Raw genomic sequence first — 19,647 nt, 5'->3', positions numbered from 1 at the left:
CATGCATAATATTATAATGTGTTATAATAATAAATTAAACCTAACGAAAACGCATTATAAATTGATTGACTTACACAAAAGAGCTACAATATAAGGTTAGATATTTACAGTTGTAGGTCAATATTTGTATTTTAACAAAACTCTCGTGACTATGTTCATTATTATTTGTATTAATCTCCCGTCGAGCTTACTACTGATACAAGTATCCGACTTGTGGAGGCTAATAAGTAGACCTCAGATTATTTAGCTAATGCTTTTTAGACGGGGAATAGTGATTTGAAGAGAATTCTGTCATGTCTAATATATTTTATACGTTCGTATATTTTTATTCTGATTACAATAAAATCGATTTTATTGCGATTTTTTCTACTAATTGAGCGTTTTGATATTTCCCATAATGTATTTTTTTACGCATCTTTTTGTAAAATGTCCACAAAATGTTGACCTATAGTTGTACAAAAATCTAAGAAATGTTAAATAAACAATAGTTTAAATGGTCGAAATGGTCGAAATATTATGATAGATTTTGATGACAGATAGTTGTTGACTGTTGTAATACTGGTATTGTTATTTTATCAAAATGTTATACAACAAAATCATTAATATACTATATATACATTCATATACTAGCACTGCATCATACATTAATATAGTACCTAGTACCTGCGGACTAAGTTTTTCTGAATAAAATGAATAAAAAATTTTGTATAGTATGGTCAAATACCTTATTTTTTTATTATTATCTTTTTTTACTTACTTTTTAAGCTTAAATGAAATAATGTATTAGTTTTTTCACTAGTTAAAAATATTTTTCAAATATTTATTTTGCTTTGATACTTTTTTTTAGAAATTTGCCAGAATATTATTGATGGACCTAAAGAACTATAAATAATAATATTTTAAACGGTTTAAAAACTCTATTTTGTCTTTCATAAACCATAACTAGTGTGCGAAAATTCAGGTGATTTACAAAGTTATAATGAACATAAAATTTTCTATAACCACAAAAATGTTCATACGATACATATGTGGTAAATAATTTAAAAATATTTTAACCGAAAAACCAGTTATCTAGCCATTTAGGTGATAAAATCCACGTACTGAAATTAAATCATAATTTGATAACATAACATATTTCGTTGACTTACATTGAAATTTATATTCATTATCTATAATAAAATAGTTAAGTTATATAAAAAATAGAATGAGTGCCATCATAAAAATTACGATAAAATCATTGTTTAAAAATAAATATTATATGAGTTTGTTATCAAAAACAAAAATAATAACAATAGCAATTGAACACTTCTATAAGTATTATATCCTCACATAAAAATTATGTTAATAATGTCATAACTGTATTTATATATTAATATTTTCTTTGATGATATCTCATTCGTTGAATTTTTTTGAAACTATAAAATATAATTACCACCAACAAGTTTTATTTTCTTATGTAATTTAATGGCAATTATGTTTTGTGATATTCAATTAATATAAATATAACTGTTGAAGGTTTTTAAAACCATTCAATGGGTGTGACGTACATTAACAAATTAAGTCGCATAAAAAATGTGCCTTCAACGTAAGTGGTGTTAAAAAATATATATTCCTAATAATAACATATCGTATCTGAGCTAAAATTTTAAATTGTACGACTTATAATTTTATAAAATTGATATTTAGATCAACAATGTGTGACTCATAAACATATAATTGGTCTAAAATGTGAATTATAGTTTATACGCAAGTTGTTATGTGTTAATAAAAGTTTATCACGATTTATAAACGTTCACTAGGTACCAATATATAACATAATATATAGCCTCACTAACCAGAAAATATTATTATTTGATTATTATGTGGGTGTAGAAAATATAGATCATGTCATGTTTGTTTCATTTAAATTTTGACAATCGTCGATCATTATTTTAATAATATATATTAACTACAAAATCCTTGTCAAAGCTTACCCAAACACGAAAAATGCGAATTCGTTTTTTCTCTCTTGGACTCTACACTAGAGTACCTAACCTATATACAATACATATATATATGAGTTAACGTTTATAATGTTTAAAATAAATACTCACATGATATTATTATCACTCGATATAATATGTCGATTACATTCACTATCTACCAGCTAATGCGAGACCTGTTTAAATAGATATTTAATTAAACAAAAATATTCTATTCTATTTCATACTCAAATTAAAACCTATAGGTATAATTATATTATTATTATGCCCATACCGTACCGACAGCACACAGCAATTAGGTAAAATAGGTACTTAAAGTATAGTATATACATCGTAAGTGTAGGTCACTGGTGTTAAACTAACATATATGTTATATATTTATAAATAACCACTCAGTAGATCACATGATATATTTGTAATATATTTTATTGAGCTATAATTTAAAACGAATTAACTTTAACTCTAGTACAAGGAAAAGAATGCTAACAAGAAGAAAACTTTCAGTTGTAGATAAGTATAGGTAACAATTATTACATAACGAATGTAAACTAAATCTTTGACTTCTTGAAATTTCAATAAAACCGCATTTCAGTAGTTTGTTCAATCATTTTTATATTATATTAGACAAACAAAATAATAACGATCGGTTTTATTTTTCCAAAAGATCAATGGCTGTTTGAAATATTATTATACAACAAACTTAAAATGAGAACTTTATTTTATTTTTTTCATTATCTATAAGACATACAGTTTCATGGATTTTAATACTTTACTATAGTACTCAATCATACATTTGGACATTCTTAGGTACCAACACCACTAAAAACTAATTTTTTTTCGGTTCGATTTATTGACTCGTTTGGTAGATATTACCTACTATTTAAACACGCGTATAATATACAATTTTAGATTCTGAGCGGAGCGAGGAATGTATTGATTTTACCATGATGTGTGTTTTTTAAATTTTTTTCTGTGTCTGTTATCAAAAGTAAAAAATTTAAATATTTTTCTAAATAATTGGGATAAAGAAATTAAAAATTAAGGGAAAAATGGTAAATTTTACGCACAATCAGTTTTCGACAAAATCTATTTTGGTTTTTGATGTAACTTTAAAAAAATGACTATAGATACATACAATTTTCACCGAATGTTTATCTAAGTATATTCTATCTACCATGCAATTTTCAAAAAATGTCGACTTAAGTTGAACTATTTATAGACATATGCGATTTTCAATCATTATTAGTTTTTTTTCAAAATTTATTTGTTGTGTAGAAAAGCTTAAAAATTTAATACAATACTCTTAACATATTGTTATAATAGCAGTTGAAAAATAAAATAAATTCATACCGTCACAATTTGACTACTAATTTGTAAAACGGTACTGGGCTTAGATTATATACCAACTACGGAATACGCATTTACGCCACAACGTATTATTCCAATACAAAAGAATAAAGCCGATATTAGCGACGAGTCACCGAATTAGGTGTTCGATATGTGCATGCAAGATGCAATTCGTCACTTATTTATCTGTATGTTATATTGTTATATTTTGACCTTGGGCACTGCCTATAGATAATTATGTGACGAAATTAATTACGTATCCCCATATCGAACACTTAATTCTGAGACTTGTCGCTAATATCGGCTTCAAAATAATACGCTGTAGCTCCATCCATAGTATAATATGATCAGATGATCTAAGTTACCGAGTCTCGCTGCCTACGCTATATCGGTAATAATTGTTATTCGAAATGTAGCAGCTATAGATTATTTGACTGTAAATGTTTATAGTGCTTATACATTTACAATATTAGTTTGAATTTAATAAATCATATTTGACTTCCAAGTAGTAGCGTAGTAGTACTATAATATAACTGTTATTAATTATATCTAACTAACAATCGATGTTGTATATTTAATACATTTTTATAATTTTTTGAAAACAAATATTGTTATATTAAATGATTATTTTGAAAATTCCAAAAATTGAAACTGCTTAAAAGTGTGTTATTTATTTTCAAATTTACGCCATAAAATTGAATTTTATTATAGTTTGCTGTTTTCCGGAGAAATTTGAATTGATTCGTCAATATATTAATAAAGAAATATATAATATTATATAATATTAATAAAGACATTTTTATAATAAAATATTATAATTATAAATATATAGTTATACAATTATAACCTATTATGAATAATAGGTAAATAATATAAATGTCCACAAATTCTATGCACGGCCTTTTCAAAACATAACACCACCATTCAATATAAATAACTTAATGTATAGTAAAATCTACATAGTTGCTAATAACCTAGATTTTTAGAGTGAATACAGTACCTACTAACTTTTGAATTGGGGAGGAGGGCTTATTTGGAATTTAGAAATACTAAGTCCCCTAAAGTCAACTTCTATTTGAGACAATGCTCAAGTTTTTTAACTTATATAAGATAAACTTCATTGTAATTTGTAAGTATACCCAATATATACATTGCTCACAATTTATTATTACATATAGGTATTAGGTAGTCTATACATAATATATATTAAAGGTTCTAAAAATAGTGTTGAATCTATATTTATTGTATTATAATATATTGTCCTGAGTCACCCATTCTTAACCGTTATTTTTCATTTTTTGTCCCATTTATTTACGTAAATATTATTATGGTTTTTATAGAGGCAAATTGTTTGGAATATAAAATCACGTTTTTAATGCACAATGATGTCATCAAAACCAATGGTGTTGTTAATATGTGATGATTTTCCAAAAAAAGCCATCGATTTATTACGTACAAAGTATCTAGATTAATTTTTAATTTTAATTTTTGCGATGAAATGTAATTTATTATAATAATTATTTTTATTCATAATATTTATAAATAGTCAATGTGTACAATATTTTTATGTTTGATCTTTTAAGTGAAACAATTAAATATTATAAGTTTATTGGACTTTTATACGTAGAAATAGTAAGTTTACAAAAATGAAACGTTAATTTATTGGTACCTACCTAGAATAAATTAAAATATGGGAATTAGAACGCTTCAGTTTGGTAATAGTATACATTGTGATTTAAAAATGTATGGAAAGTGAGCATTGTTTATTTTATCGTTTATAGTGTTTATACCGAATATAATATTTCAGATATCAAGTGTGTTTTTATGGGATTTAAAAATTAAAGAATTATATTGTTTGGTCGTTATTTTATCAAGGAAATATTCGTTTTGTACATTGCACTGTAGTTTTCATGAAACGTCATGAGCCAATTACCAAAATCTAACAATACGTCTAATGAATTTCCGCCATTTTTACTATAAAAACTGAATACTATCGAATATCTCAAAAGTTAATATTTATGTTTTTGGAAACGAGTATGTTCAAATTGTCACCCTTAATATTCGATCAAGTTGATTTGACGTTCACGAATAAATATGGTGTATGTTTGGGAAATACGGCGATAATTTTGATAGAATTGGTAGCTGAAATCGCTGTGAGCCACAACACAGAAGTTTTTCAAAACGAACTGCGATGTTAAAACGTAAGTCACTTAATCGTATTTTGATTTTGTGTAAATATTGCTTTTAATATTTGTTGATATATTGAATTTTAAAATCGTTTAAAAACATACACTCTTTTCATTTACATGGTATAAAATCAAAATGAGAGTCACAACATTTTAGTGCAACATTTTACAAAAAATTTATTATTCTGGATTATGTAACTTTCATAAGAAATTAAAAATTCTTATTCATTTATTTATTTTATTTTACAATATGAAATACACAATCTGTACAACATAGCTACATAGTACAATAAGTGTATATGATATTATGATAGTAGCATGAATATTTTAAATTAAGAAATCACCCATTGGTGACACTTGGCTGGGAATTAACGCTGTTTAGAGCCTAGAATCTAGAAACTAGTCTCATTCATTAAAAAAATATTATTATAATAGCTGCAAGTCTGCAACACTGTAATGATATCCACTCTTCACAACTAACTAATACTAAAAAGAGTGTCATCATCATGTCCCTCAACATAATATATTATATTAAAATATTGTATAATACAGTCACACAGATGTTTATATTATAATAAACATCTGTGGTCATATATTGTTGTCCTTTTATACAAAATCCGTTCTATCTGTGCTCGGACGATACTCTTCGACCATTGGCCAGGTATACAGGGTGTCCCACGAGAATTTACCCATTGCGATATCTAACAAAATAATGGAGATATCAAAATTCATAATTATTTAATTTTTAAATTTATTTTAATGTTTGGGTAAAAAAGTTAAAAAATATATTTTTTTATTTAATTATTTCCAAAAAAAAAAAAGATAGCCATTTTGTAGAGTTTATTTTTCTGAAAATATTGACGTTTCAAAATTTTATTTTCATTAATTTCCTGATTTTTAATATTTTTTCTAGTTTTGAAGAACTAAAATATGATTATAAATTTATAACTATTAGGAACACGGAAAGTATTCGGCCGGCCGTATGGGAATGCGCGCGGCGCAGCGGGTCACATGTTTGATAACATTACGGTGTTAAATAATTCTCAATTTTTCTCGAAACTAAAAAAAATATTAAAGATCAAGAAATTAATGAAAATAAAATTTTGAAACGTTTATATTTTCAGAAAAATAAACTCAACAAAATGGCTATCTTTAATTTTTGTTGAAATAATTAAATAAAAAAATATATTTTTTAACTTTTTTACCAAACCATTAAAATAAATCAAAATATGAAATAATTGTAGTTCTTATCCCTGTAAATCTTATTACAAAACCAGAATTTCGATTTCACCATTGTTTCGGGAGATATCACAATGGGTAAATCCTCACGAGACACTCTGTATACAACGACACTCTCCCTGCGTATGCGCTTGGAGACAGACATACGTGGTGAGCCGTTCAATATATTTTAAATAATAATTTTTCTGTGTCTTAAATAATAATTAATGCTCTTTTTAGATATCTCTAAATATTAACAGTTGCGTTGCCATATAATATTGAATTATAAATTAATTAGTGTTGAACCAACTTCTCCTTCCTTCGTACATCAAACACTTAGAAAGTCTTCAGTCGAAGTAAGGTAAGTTAATTTGATGTATAAATAACCAAAACCTTATATACATATGTATTTGCATGTGTATACATATATACATATAAGAAGGACAAGAAGATAGTAATCTGGAGTGTGTAATCGATACACATAAAAGAGGTAAATACATATTATATAATATTGCATGTTCACCTCTTTTTTACATTACTATAACACCTTAGAGGTTTTTTTCCTATTGACTTGCTCGTACACACGCTTCCATGTTTAATACAAATTATAATATTATATACCTATCATATCTATATATATATATATTCTGCTTACTACTTACATTTTGTATTATAATATTAATTTCGATACTCATTTTTTTATTTGGGCACAGACACAGACACAGACACATACACAGACACAGACACAGACACACACACACAGACACAGACACACACACATAGACACACACACAGGGTATAATAGAAAAGGCTGCAATACGATTGCGCACGGTGCTTATCAACGGTACCTTTTTAGGTGTACGATTGCGCGTGATAAATTATTTTTGCTTCTAAGCAAAGTTGCCAAATATACAGATTATAGGTGCATCGTGCATGGTAAATATCCGAACTTTTTAGGTAAACTATAAGTGTGAATATAAAGTATCTGTTATTTTTTGTAACTATTTGTACTATTTGTAACTTTTTGTACTATTTTTGATTATTTTTCGATGCCACGTTTATAATGTTATTAGAAATAAATACAATAACAACATATACGACAAATAACAAATTTTTTTAATAATAATAATAATTTTAAATTTTAATAATAAATTGGCAACGACGCATCCAATTTCACGCGCAATCGTACGCTTTTGAATAGTCAAAAGCATGTTCTTTGTTATTCCGGCACCGCGCGCAATCGTATGCCTAAAAAGGTAAAACGCGCGCAATCGTACTCCACCGATAGAAAAAAACTATAATAACTTTAATTTATTTGGTTTAATCGGAGTTTTCTAATTTATTTCCTAATATGTTTCGATTACATTTACAAGATATTGATGATAAAAACTGTTGAAATTATCGATTAGAACAGAAGTTTGTTAATTACATAATATTATTGTTTTGTCATGTTATGTAGGTACTTATGTCTGTCACATCCTGTAGAGGATATACGCGATTATCTTGTAGGAAGGACCTAACTATACAATATGCACACGTAACATTACAAAATGATATATGAACTATGTGTTGTATCATATAATAACGTTTTATCTTCTATGCATAAAATAAGTTAATCGCGAGAGTTTTGATCGATTGTCTCTCTCTCTCTCTTGTCGACTCTTGAAATAATATTAGTGAAGATATGATTGTGTCCGGGATAACGAGAGATAACATTGTGTGTGTGTGGGTACGTCGAGAACAATGGGCAAGGATGCTGTCGACTGACGACGTCCGCAGGAGGGGTTAAACGCTCGCGATTTCACTTGGGATCTATATAGTAACAATAATAATAATAATAATATGATGTAGGAAACGGGTTCGGCTCTCTACCGGACCTCGCGCCGTAGGTACTACGCATTGTAATATAACATTAACGATGATATTAATACAATATGCGATATTATAATAACAACAATATATTATAAAAACAACGACTGCTGCAACACGTAGCGTGGCGCTCGTATAAAGCATTATAATATTAACTACGAAAGTTCTAGTTATGCGGGTGGAAACCAGGAAGTGCGGTTTGATGTAGGAAGAGTGGTATAACAATTTAACAAGAGGGCGAATCGCCGCTGTGGTGAAGGTCGAGGGCGTGTGCCCTCTCGTCCGTCGCGCATTCCTCGATCAAACGGCGTCGCCCGTTTGTCCGCCGTATAATTCCATTATAAATTACACACTATATCTATACGACGTATTATTATTTAATATTATGTAGATCATTGAAACGACGACTACAACGGAATCGCATTATAATATTATATTATCGTCAACAATAATAAAACGATACTTCAGTCGATAAAGTAAACGAAAACCGGTCGACCGGCCAAATAGTCGTGACATTGTTTAGCCAGCCACGCACCCGCCACCGACCGTGATGTTATACATATTATTATTATTAATATTATAATTTATTATAACATACCTAGGTAGGTATATAAACTTACCTGCAAGTACCTTCCCGCACGGGCTTCCGGACTTCGCGCTCGACTTTGACCTTTATCTCGTGCGCGTGATCAATTTCACGGGAAACGGCGATCTGTGGATCGTAGATATAATTAATAATAATTATTGGTTTTTTTTTTTTTTATGTGTTTTTTACCACGCCGTCCACTCGATTATGCGCGGCAGCGGGCGGCACAACAGCAGGAAGCGTGGGTGGACGTCACCAGCTATTGTAACCGCCCGAAGCTTGACCACACGAAACCTGTCGGACATTGACACCCATATTATAATATTATATTGTATAACTCCCGACGGGAAGCGAAATTATTCTTACAGACGATGATAATCATACAGTCCCGGCAAATCGCGGGTAGGGACATAAATATAAATTTATGTCTTACCGACATTGGGAATTTTATTATACGACGATTTGTGAACAATTAATATTCTACAGTGTTTTTATTATATAATTGTATAATTGTACACGATAGAGTCAACCCACCAACCGTGAACCGGCGGAAGGGTTGTTATGGCGAGGCTTAATCACTTTAAATTAAAATAAAATTTTCAAACATCCGCGTTTTACGATTTAACTGTAGATGATGTATTATGGGTATAGCTTGTACTAATAATATATATGAACAATTCATTACCTATTATCTTTTTTTTAATAAAATCTTTGGCTACAGCTAAAAATCTCATCGAAAATGAAACATTTTTTTTTGTTTTCTAGATATTCAATACAAATTTAATCATATTTTTCGCTGTTATACCTAGAAATAATAAATGTGTTTACTATTTTTATGCTTAAACTACTTTTTATCATGGTAGTATTTAAAATACAGCTATTTAAGTAACAAAAATATTTCAAACGTTGATTGTATGGTTGACATGCAAATTTGTTCGTCAAATTAGTATTGTAGGCTTTGTTTAAAAAAAAATCTTACCCTTAAACGCTTTTAAATTTCCGTCAATGGGTCACCAATATCACATGGCTTTATTTTTCTTACTATTACCGATAGAAATCGTTTTTTTTTTGAATTTTAAACGCGTTAGGTTCATATCAATTTAATAACACACTCGCGCAATATAGTACAGTGTTTTGTAATGAATAATGATTGTTGGTCGATAATAAGTATAGATCGACTTCCTCCACTAATTGCAGACATCGTAATTCCGTCTATGCGATTGCGAACGTCACTCCACGCGAGTGTACGCGTATATGGAATTGTTTGGCAATTATTATTTTATTATATTATTATTATTATTGTTACAAACAAAACGGAATAATAAACCCGCGTTTGCAGTCCGACGCAGGTGGTTCGTATAACACTATAATATGGTGAATAGAACCGACTCGAAAATAATATGTTTACACCGCGTTCGGCGTGTTCTTCTCGAGCATTGTTATGTAACTCGTCACCGTTTTACCGACGGCGTTTAGTATAATAATCATAATAATAATATGTTTATAATTAATGCACGTGTGCGGCAATTTGTCATTTCAAAATTGGGCACTGTCACTTGCACAACGTTTTTTCTATTGCCGTATATGAGTGTATCCATCTGCGTTGTACCTACATAATATTATTATACCGTCACCATGGTAACCTGCAGTCACCCAAATACAGATGCAGTACATATGCAGGCACCTACTACCTACGCATATCGATGAAACGGCGTTAACCGAATTCAAAATGTTTATGATTTCAAAGTGAAAATCAATTTCGCACAAACTACATTTAATATTATAGTTGATGGGCACACCGTACACTGACATTTTTACACAGCGATTATTATTTTTATTTTTATTTATCATAATTTTATCAGCTACTAGGCCATTAGTTATTAGTGTAGATTAAAATTTAAAATTATATTATAGCAAAGAATATGTTTAAATTATGTTGTATAATTTAATTTCGTTTAAGAAGTTGATAATGTCAATATTTAATTGAATTTCAGTTTGTCAGGCTTCTCCTGATAAATAATGTATGTGCTATTTTTTCTTGAGTCTTCGAACTTTAGACATTGAGTTAATATATATGTTTGACTGAGTATTCCTGCACTCCACATGATTCTCATAAAGTTGGATTGTGTATTGTTTTTCTGAGGTTAGTCTTTTCTATTAAGCCAAGATTTTTCCATATTATGTGTATGTTGTTTTTTATTGTGTTTAATTTGGTATTTTGTTTTATCCAGTTGTTATGCCATTTCAGATATAAAGAACCTTGTGGATGTGTTTTTTTGTCATCGCATCACGTGATTAAGTTTAGGGTTGGTGAATCAGATGAATCTGGATTATAATTATTATTGGTGTCTCGTATAGAGTCGTATATAGATTTATATATAAATTAGTTTTTTTATAAATTGTATAATATGTTAAAAACTTTTTTGTTCGATTCCAATCCAATTTTTTTTGTACTTCGTGCATTTATTTTATATTTTTTTAAATTTTAGATTAGTCATTGAATTTTGAACTTTTCCTTCGAGTTTGGTTTTTTTGACAACTTTGAACAGCTTTACTCACCTCTACTTTACCAGGTAAATAATTTAATATAAAATACTTATTATTTCAAAAAGTATTCATTTTTTTAAAAATATTTTTTATACATGGTTCCAAGTTGTGACAAACTTACGTTTTTTAAATTTTTAAATTTATATTTTATATAATTAAATTTAAATTTTGAATATTTTTAATCCTTCATATTTTAAATCTTCTTACTTTTTTGAAATACAACTTACAGTTTCAATTTTATCCCCAAAAGTAGAGAACATTTTTCTGAGTATTTCAATTTATACAAATTTAATTTAGGACCAGTAGTTTATGAGTAGTTTAAGTGTTTGAAATGTTGATGAGTGGAATGGAAAAGTATGCAATTACCACTCAAAATGTTCGTCTAAACATTCTATCAAAACTTTAAATACTTATAATTCATGGACTACGGAATATGACATTAAAACTGTATGCTGTCATTCAAACAAGTAAAAACTTAAATAAATGTTGACGATAGAAAATATTGAAAAATATGTATATTTTTTAAAAATGTAGTTTCTTAACGTCTTAACGTCTAGTTACGACTTTGTAATTTTTTTTTAAAACTGAAACCGAATCAGCCCTTTAGCTTTAAAGCCTTAAAACCGATGACTGTAAAAGTTGTCAATTACGGGAAAACGTAATTCATTATTTGCTCTGACAATAATATATACGGTATATTGTTATCGCAATGTATTGAGTGATTTCAATTGCGTCAACTGATCGTTAAAATATATATTCTATTAGTAGGAATAATTGACTGATTTACTGTAAGAGTAAAATCATCTCACATTCTAGGTCAGACACTATAATATACAGGCTAAGTGTAGGTACGTATATAATATTATAGGTAGCAGGTATATTCTTTGTGGTTTCCGGTGGAGAACAATTCCACACATTTCATATACATATAATATATACACATATATATATATATATATATATATATATATAGGTTAGGTTAGTATATATATATATTCACGATTCCACATTATTTTAAATGCAACGTTGCCATTCTGAAAACAAAATTTTATATATTACTGTAACATACCTACATAGCATACAAATTACAAATCATTTTGTGCTTTAAATGGTTCTGAGATTTTGAAAGTCAGACTTTCGGAAAACATGATTTTAGTTTACATTTTACATATTATTGAATTCGTTGGATTATCGTGTTTTATAATTAAACTTAACTTGGACTTATGGTTTATTATTGTTTTATGTTAAGATGATATATTTTAGATACGAAATTTCATAAGCATTAATTTGGTATAAAAACTAGTGCTAACGACCTTACTAGAAATACAATCCAAACAGAAGTAAAAATTTACTTGTACAGTTTTAAATAATTAAAAATAGAATATGCCACTTAAAGAAAATAACGCATTGAAGCAATTATTAAGGCATATGATAAGTATAAATCTTTTAAATCTAAAGATCATTATTTTATTACATTATTTATCATTAACTGACAATATATTTATCAAGGTAAATCATTATAATTCATTGCATATTGCATACCATATATTATATATAATTCAAATTATCATTTTAATTTTGATACCTTGAATATTTGTATAAATGAGGCGAATAGCGAATCTAATACAATATACATAACTGTTTTATGTAATTGTATTCAATGTAGCTGATATTTTTTGTTATACGTTTATATTTTTATCATGTCATTAAGCTATATTATATTTAACAATTGAATAAGTAGCATGCTCAATGGAAGAACTTGCTTTTTTTACTAACAAAACAACTTACTAAAATTAAAGAAGAATTTAATTTATAAAAATAACAAGAGCAAAATAATTGTATAGCAAAATTTCATTTAAAATTATGCGAAATCGTGTATATATTATACATGTGCAATTTGGGGGAAATCATGTATCTTTATCAATGGCTATTAAAATCTACTCAACTAAATATAAAATGTTAGGAGTAAATTTTGGGAGGGGTCTATCCCATTCATCTTCCCTTAATTACGCTCTAAATAGAGTGACTTTGTTCACATTCATACCACGTATAAATCTTTCAAATACACATTTATTCAAAATATTACGATTTTTAGAATTTCTAAATATTTACTTTAAAGACCACGATTTTGAATAATTTGATTTTTGAACCGTATACATATGTTTAAAAGGATATCAATGCGAGATGACTGATCTATCAAAGAACAGCCCAAACCACTGGACGGATCGGACTGAAATTTGACATATAGCTATGTTATTATGGCACAGGCATCTGTTAAAAAAGAATTTTCGGGACTTCAACCGCTCTAAAGAAAAAATTTCGTACTTGAAGAGGCTGAAGATTTAAACGTCTAATTGATTAGAATCATAATAATTATTAATCAGGGTAAAAAGGGCATACAAAAATAATTGTTAAAAAAGAAAGGGTGGTCCGCCCCCCTTCAATTCAAGTACAAGTACAGTCGTAAATTACGATAATTTCCATAACTTTCCATGACACGTGAATTATGATAAAATATGGTAATGATTTGACGGCTTGCGCTCATCACGGTGGTGAACATTAATTTATTGGTACAATGTACATAATTATTATTATAAGTCGATTTGCGGTAGTTAAAATTTATAATATATATTCATATAAACTAGGTCTGTCTTCAGACGTATCATCTCGGTCCGCAGTTTTGCGCGATTTTTCTACCGCCAATTATTGAGTACGTATATTATAAAATATCCGTCAGCCTGTTATCTGGAACGAGGTGTTGTGCCCGTGCCCGTGTACATGCTGTTGTGGTTGTCGTTGTCGTTATTGTTGTATTTATTATTATTTTTTTTTTTTCATTATTGAACCACGTGTAGTCTATACCTATAATATTATTCTATTATTCAGAGTATTCGGACACATACCACGGTGGGCGCGAGAGCAGCTCATCGACAGTTTCTCACACCCGGCGGCGCGCGGCGTGGGACGAGGCCGCCGATTGCGTTAAAGTTGCCACGGGCTCGTATCTGACAACGGTTGTATACTCATTATAATTATAATATTATGCGTTTGCCGATAACATCATTATAATAATACTATCGTAAGCATTGTAATAAATACACCACACGGATGTGTGCGCGGGTAGGGGCTTATTTACACGTTCTCGTTTTTCGATATCCGATTTCCGGACTTTGCTCCTCTTTCACCACTTAAAATCAATATATTTAAGTACAGCGAACCGAACTCAAAAGTGGCCGTGTCCAAATGCATGTCATCCTAAATGGATGAATACTAATCGCAGGTTTCCGATTATCGATTTGATTATCAGGTTCGTTTACAGCCTTACAGGTAACATAATATCCGAATATTGGTTCTGATGAGCTTTCATAATTTATAATACAACTATGTTAAAGTAACTTTTTATTTTATTATAGTATTATGATATATTCAAAAAAATATTTCTTTCCCATTTTAACACTATAGTATATGTAGATAACCTGGGTATGGTTAAAAGTGTTGGCATGTCAGATAACCTTTATACTTGTGTATTTGTCAATGGTCATATACATACAATAATAATATCAATAATTATATATTATAATAAGTGTGTATAAATTTACAACATACACTTTTAACGTATTATACCTATAAGTTCGAAATTTGGCAATCTTTCATTTTTCTTTTTTTTTATACATTTTCACCAATAAACTTTTCATTTTCAGCAATCTATAAGATAATATAATACCTATTATATTTATAAATATAATAATATGTTATATGTATATACACTTTACCCAGATATTGTAAAAAAACCAAATAGAATATCATTATAGCATCACTGATTTGTATATCCTTTTTATTTTACCTGGGAACCATTCTAAATATCGTTTGAAATGATTGAGATGATCGCGATGTCACTGCTGACTACTGCAATAACTCAAGTTAGTTATTAATTATGCCAGAAATGCACGTATTGCAACCGAAAGTTATGATTAATAATTAAATAACTTGTTACATACTTACTACACTGGAATTTGTAGATAGTCTACATGTAGAAACGATGTAGGTATGCATATATTATATAAGATTCTTAGAACTTTGATTGATTGGTCGTCGATATATAGACTGCAACCTACACCATATAACGTTATAAATAACACAATATTATAAACATTTTTATTTTTAAAGAGAACTTTGATTTCTTTTACTCGAGCAAGTACATTTCATAAAACATTTAAATCAACCTACTATAAGTATATAATTTAGCTAGACAACATATTATACAACTCACCAATATTAAATATTATATTATATAAATTATGTAAATATTTTTCATAATTCTATGGATGCTATAGCATACAAAAGCATTTTAAAAAAAATCACAATTTCATATTTTAGTATGAAACTTTGAAATATTATTAATCATCAGAGTTTATGCTACTTTTATAATTCTAGCCCCTCCCCCAAAAATTCCTCCCAAAAAACTTATAACTTTCGAGACCGTTATTAAAATAACAATAACAGTATTTCGAGTATTATCGAATATCGACCAAATCATTCGATCGAGGACTCTTAGCTAATCTTCCTGAATATCTAATTAAATATTATCGCAATATGCGTAATATTTTGATTCCGGAACTTATGAGACTGCCGGTGACTATATGAGGTAAGTCAAAAACATGAATTAAAAAATACGAGTTAAACTAATGAATAAGAGGTAAACTCGTGGATAACTCGGCTAAAATAACACATAGTTGTGTCAGTTGTACGCAGTGTAGGTACACATATCTTTCGAGACTTTTGGTTTTCCGTTGTTCTGGAAACATTAGGTGAGAGGAGTCTAACCACATTATCGAAATATTGTAAAAGTATAATCAAGACATGTTTTAAAGTGGCTGAGCTAAGGTCAGTCATTATACGTAGCAAATTATTTTAAGATAAATTATTATATCTACCGATCAAAGAGCTGGTTTATTTTTATACTTAGCTTTTTTTTTTTTAAGCGGAGTTTGACAATTTATACTCTGAATAGTATTTAAAATTTGTTTATTATTGATTTATATGAATCAAAAGCATAATTAAAATATGCAAAATCTTATAAGCCGAGTAAATTATGCAAAATATGCAACTTACACTTTTGTACTTTGATTGTATTTGTCATAAAATTAATCTGTATTAGATTTTAAATACGCAGCTTCCTAAAAAATATGTAAATGCTTGAAATCTCAAGCCCATATTGTTATCATATATAAATTTCCTTTTAATTACATATTATAGGTAACCAATAACGAAAAATGTGATTGGTATACTGTGTCACTATAATTAATTCGTTAGACAAACAATCCAGCGTGTATTTTTCTGAATAAAAGTTGTTCTCTTTCACTCGGTGCAGGTTTAGTGGAATGGAAAAAAATAATACTTAAAGAACTAAAGAAGCACATTGTCATTTGGTTGAATTAATGTCTCTTTGTCGAATCATTACTATTTATAGCATTTAAAAGATTTTTCTAGTCATTAAAAATATGGAATAAAAACGATTTAAATATTTCCGACCATAATAATATTGTAACAGTTATAGGCAATTGCAATATCATGTTGTGATGAAACTTTATATTATTAATATAATCCCGCAGAGTATCAAGACCGGAGTCGTTTTTAATTTTATTAGAATCATAAAATATGTTTTAATGGTATACGGGATAATGTAATCACACTACTTTTAGTCACTCGTTTGTCTCATATATTTGGTCGAATTTTGTGGGTCCACGACTGCGGTTTCTATTAAACCGGTCGGTGGAGATCACACTGCGGTTGTAAACTACAGTCGAAGATGAACCGTTTAAATTCGTAATCGACAGCTATTGGGTTGCAGCAGTTATCCTAGAAACGTGACGTTCGAAATGCATTATACAAATAGAAAATTATAATATATTACCCTATGATCTCGTAGTATTAAATCCACCACCGCCAACAAACAACAGCAATAATGTAGAACGCGTTTACGATTTCTACCGATGAGAACGAATGATAATTGAAGGGAAAAAAGTAAATGTCTCTCGGTTTGTGTTATGCATTAATCGTGAACAAATTTAGGGCGATAGGTCATAGAGAGCTCACAGTGTTCATCTAATTCTTATGAGACGATTTCGATTGTTGTTTTTGTTGTTGTCGGTACCTAAAGCACGCGTAAACGTATAACTAATAATAATTGTAGGTACGATAAAATCAGTGGTCGAACATTTGCAGGTCCCTCGGAGTGATGATGAATAGTGCGGAAACTTCGGTAAAACCAACTAATTCCAAGGCTGTCCGGTGGCTGATCATAATAATATTATATCACGAATAATAATATTATTTCAATATATTATATGTAATGATAATAATAATCATAATATGTTCGACCAGCGGGAAACTCGGGTTAGACTCTATGTGCGGTCGATCGGTTTTTTTTCTCTTCACTGGTTTTCCGTTTTGCTTCAATAGTTGAAATATTTTACAAGAAATAATGCGGAGGATGAGAAAAACTACAATTTGTATGAGGGAAGGCCATAATATATTATAATAATAATATTGTATGAAATAATCTTTATATGTAATGATAAAACAATTATTTGCAAATTTGAGAAACAGTAAATTTTTTTTACTGACCTTTCATCAAAATTTAAAGTTATTTTAACTCTAACGTAATGATACCATAAGAAATATTAACAATATTTTTAGAGAATATGAATACCAAGACACGAGAAGTATATTAGAGTGGTTAGAATGCAATAGAAACAAACATATAATTAATAATATTAGATTAATATAATTGTGGTATTACTACCTATGATGAATAATAAATTGTGTTTACGACTAATCATAACTACGAACGAATAATGTTATTTAGCATAAAATTAATATTTAAAACTGTAAAAAAATTAAATTAGTGAACTAATATAATTTAATTCAAACTCGATGAAATATTGGTAATGCTTTATGTGTAAATATTTTAAAATGTGGTATTTTTAATTTTATTTATTTGTGTAAATACCACTTTACATTGGTCAGTTAATCGTGATCCGTGATTTCCGGAAAACAATTATCAGGGTTTTTTAAATTACAATCAAGGTGTATTTATCAGGTGTCGACACTCCGCTTATCAATTGAACGAAAAATCTACACCAGTTGAGATCGCCACCACGAGCGCTAGCTACCCTCAGAGGGCCGAAATCAAGGTGTATACTATATTTATAATATACCTACATTGGCCGAAATTGAACTCGCCTTTACACTATATTACATATTATAATAATTCTTTTGACGGACACCTTTAATATAATTGCACTTCCTTTCCTTACTGGCTTACTAGTTCTTATAATCTTTTATAATCTAATACAGTAATACTTAATCAATATTTTTTAATTTAAAAAAAATAATGCCACTCAGGTGCTTTATACCTGGTTGTGACACTGGCTTGCTTACTGATTGCAAAAGATTACAGAATGAAGGAAAAAGATATCCTTCGATATTCCATCCCCCTAAGGTAATAGATAAATAAATCGTCGAATTAAAAACTAGATGTGTCCAACTGTCACTTGTTACAACAAACCAATTTTATATGTAGATTGTAGATGTTAGTTAGTTGTTGTCTGTTGACTGTTGTAGTATGTGTTTTCAAACGAATATTTAGTTTTAAATACCTTACTGTTAAGGAATTTTTGTATTTGATTATTTAATATTCATTATTTCATTAGCACTTAAAAGTCAAAATTTAGGTTTTCAAATGAGCCAATCTTAATATAGTCTAATTTTGTAGAACATGGTTGATTTATTGGAATAGAAAAATACCAAGAGCAGATAAAACTTTAAGTATTAAAGATGGAGTATGCCAACTTCATTGTACACCTAGTGATATACATACATCTAAAGAATAATATAATTATATAATTAT

This window comes from Diuraphis noxia, unplaced genomic scaffold (assembly GCF_037042655.1).
Source record: "Diuraphis noxia isolate RWA-SAM2 unplaced genomic scaffold, SU_Dnox_SAM2 contig0003, whole genome shotgun sequence".
Lineage (NCBI taxonomy): Eukaryota > Metazoa > Arthropoda > Insecta > Hemiptera > Aphididae > Diuraphis > Diuraphis noxia.
Note: the sequence above shows the minus strand (reverse complement) of the source record.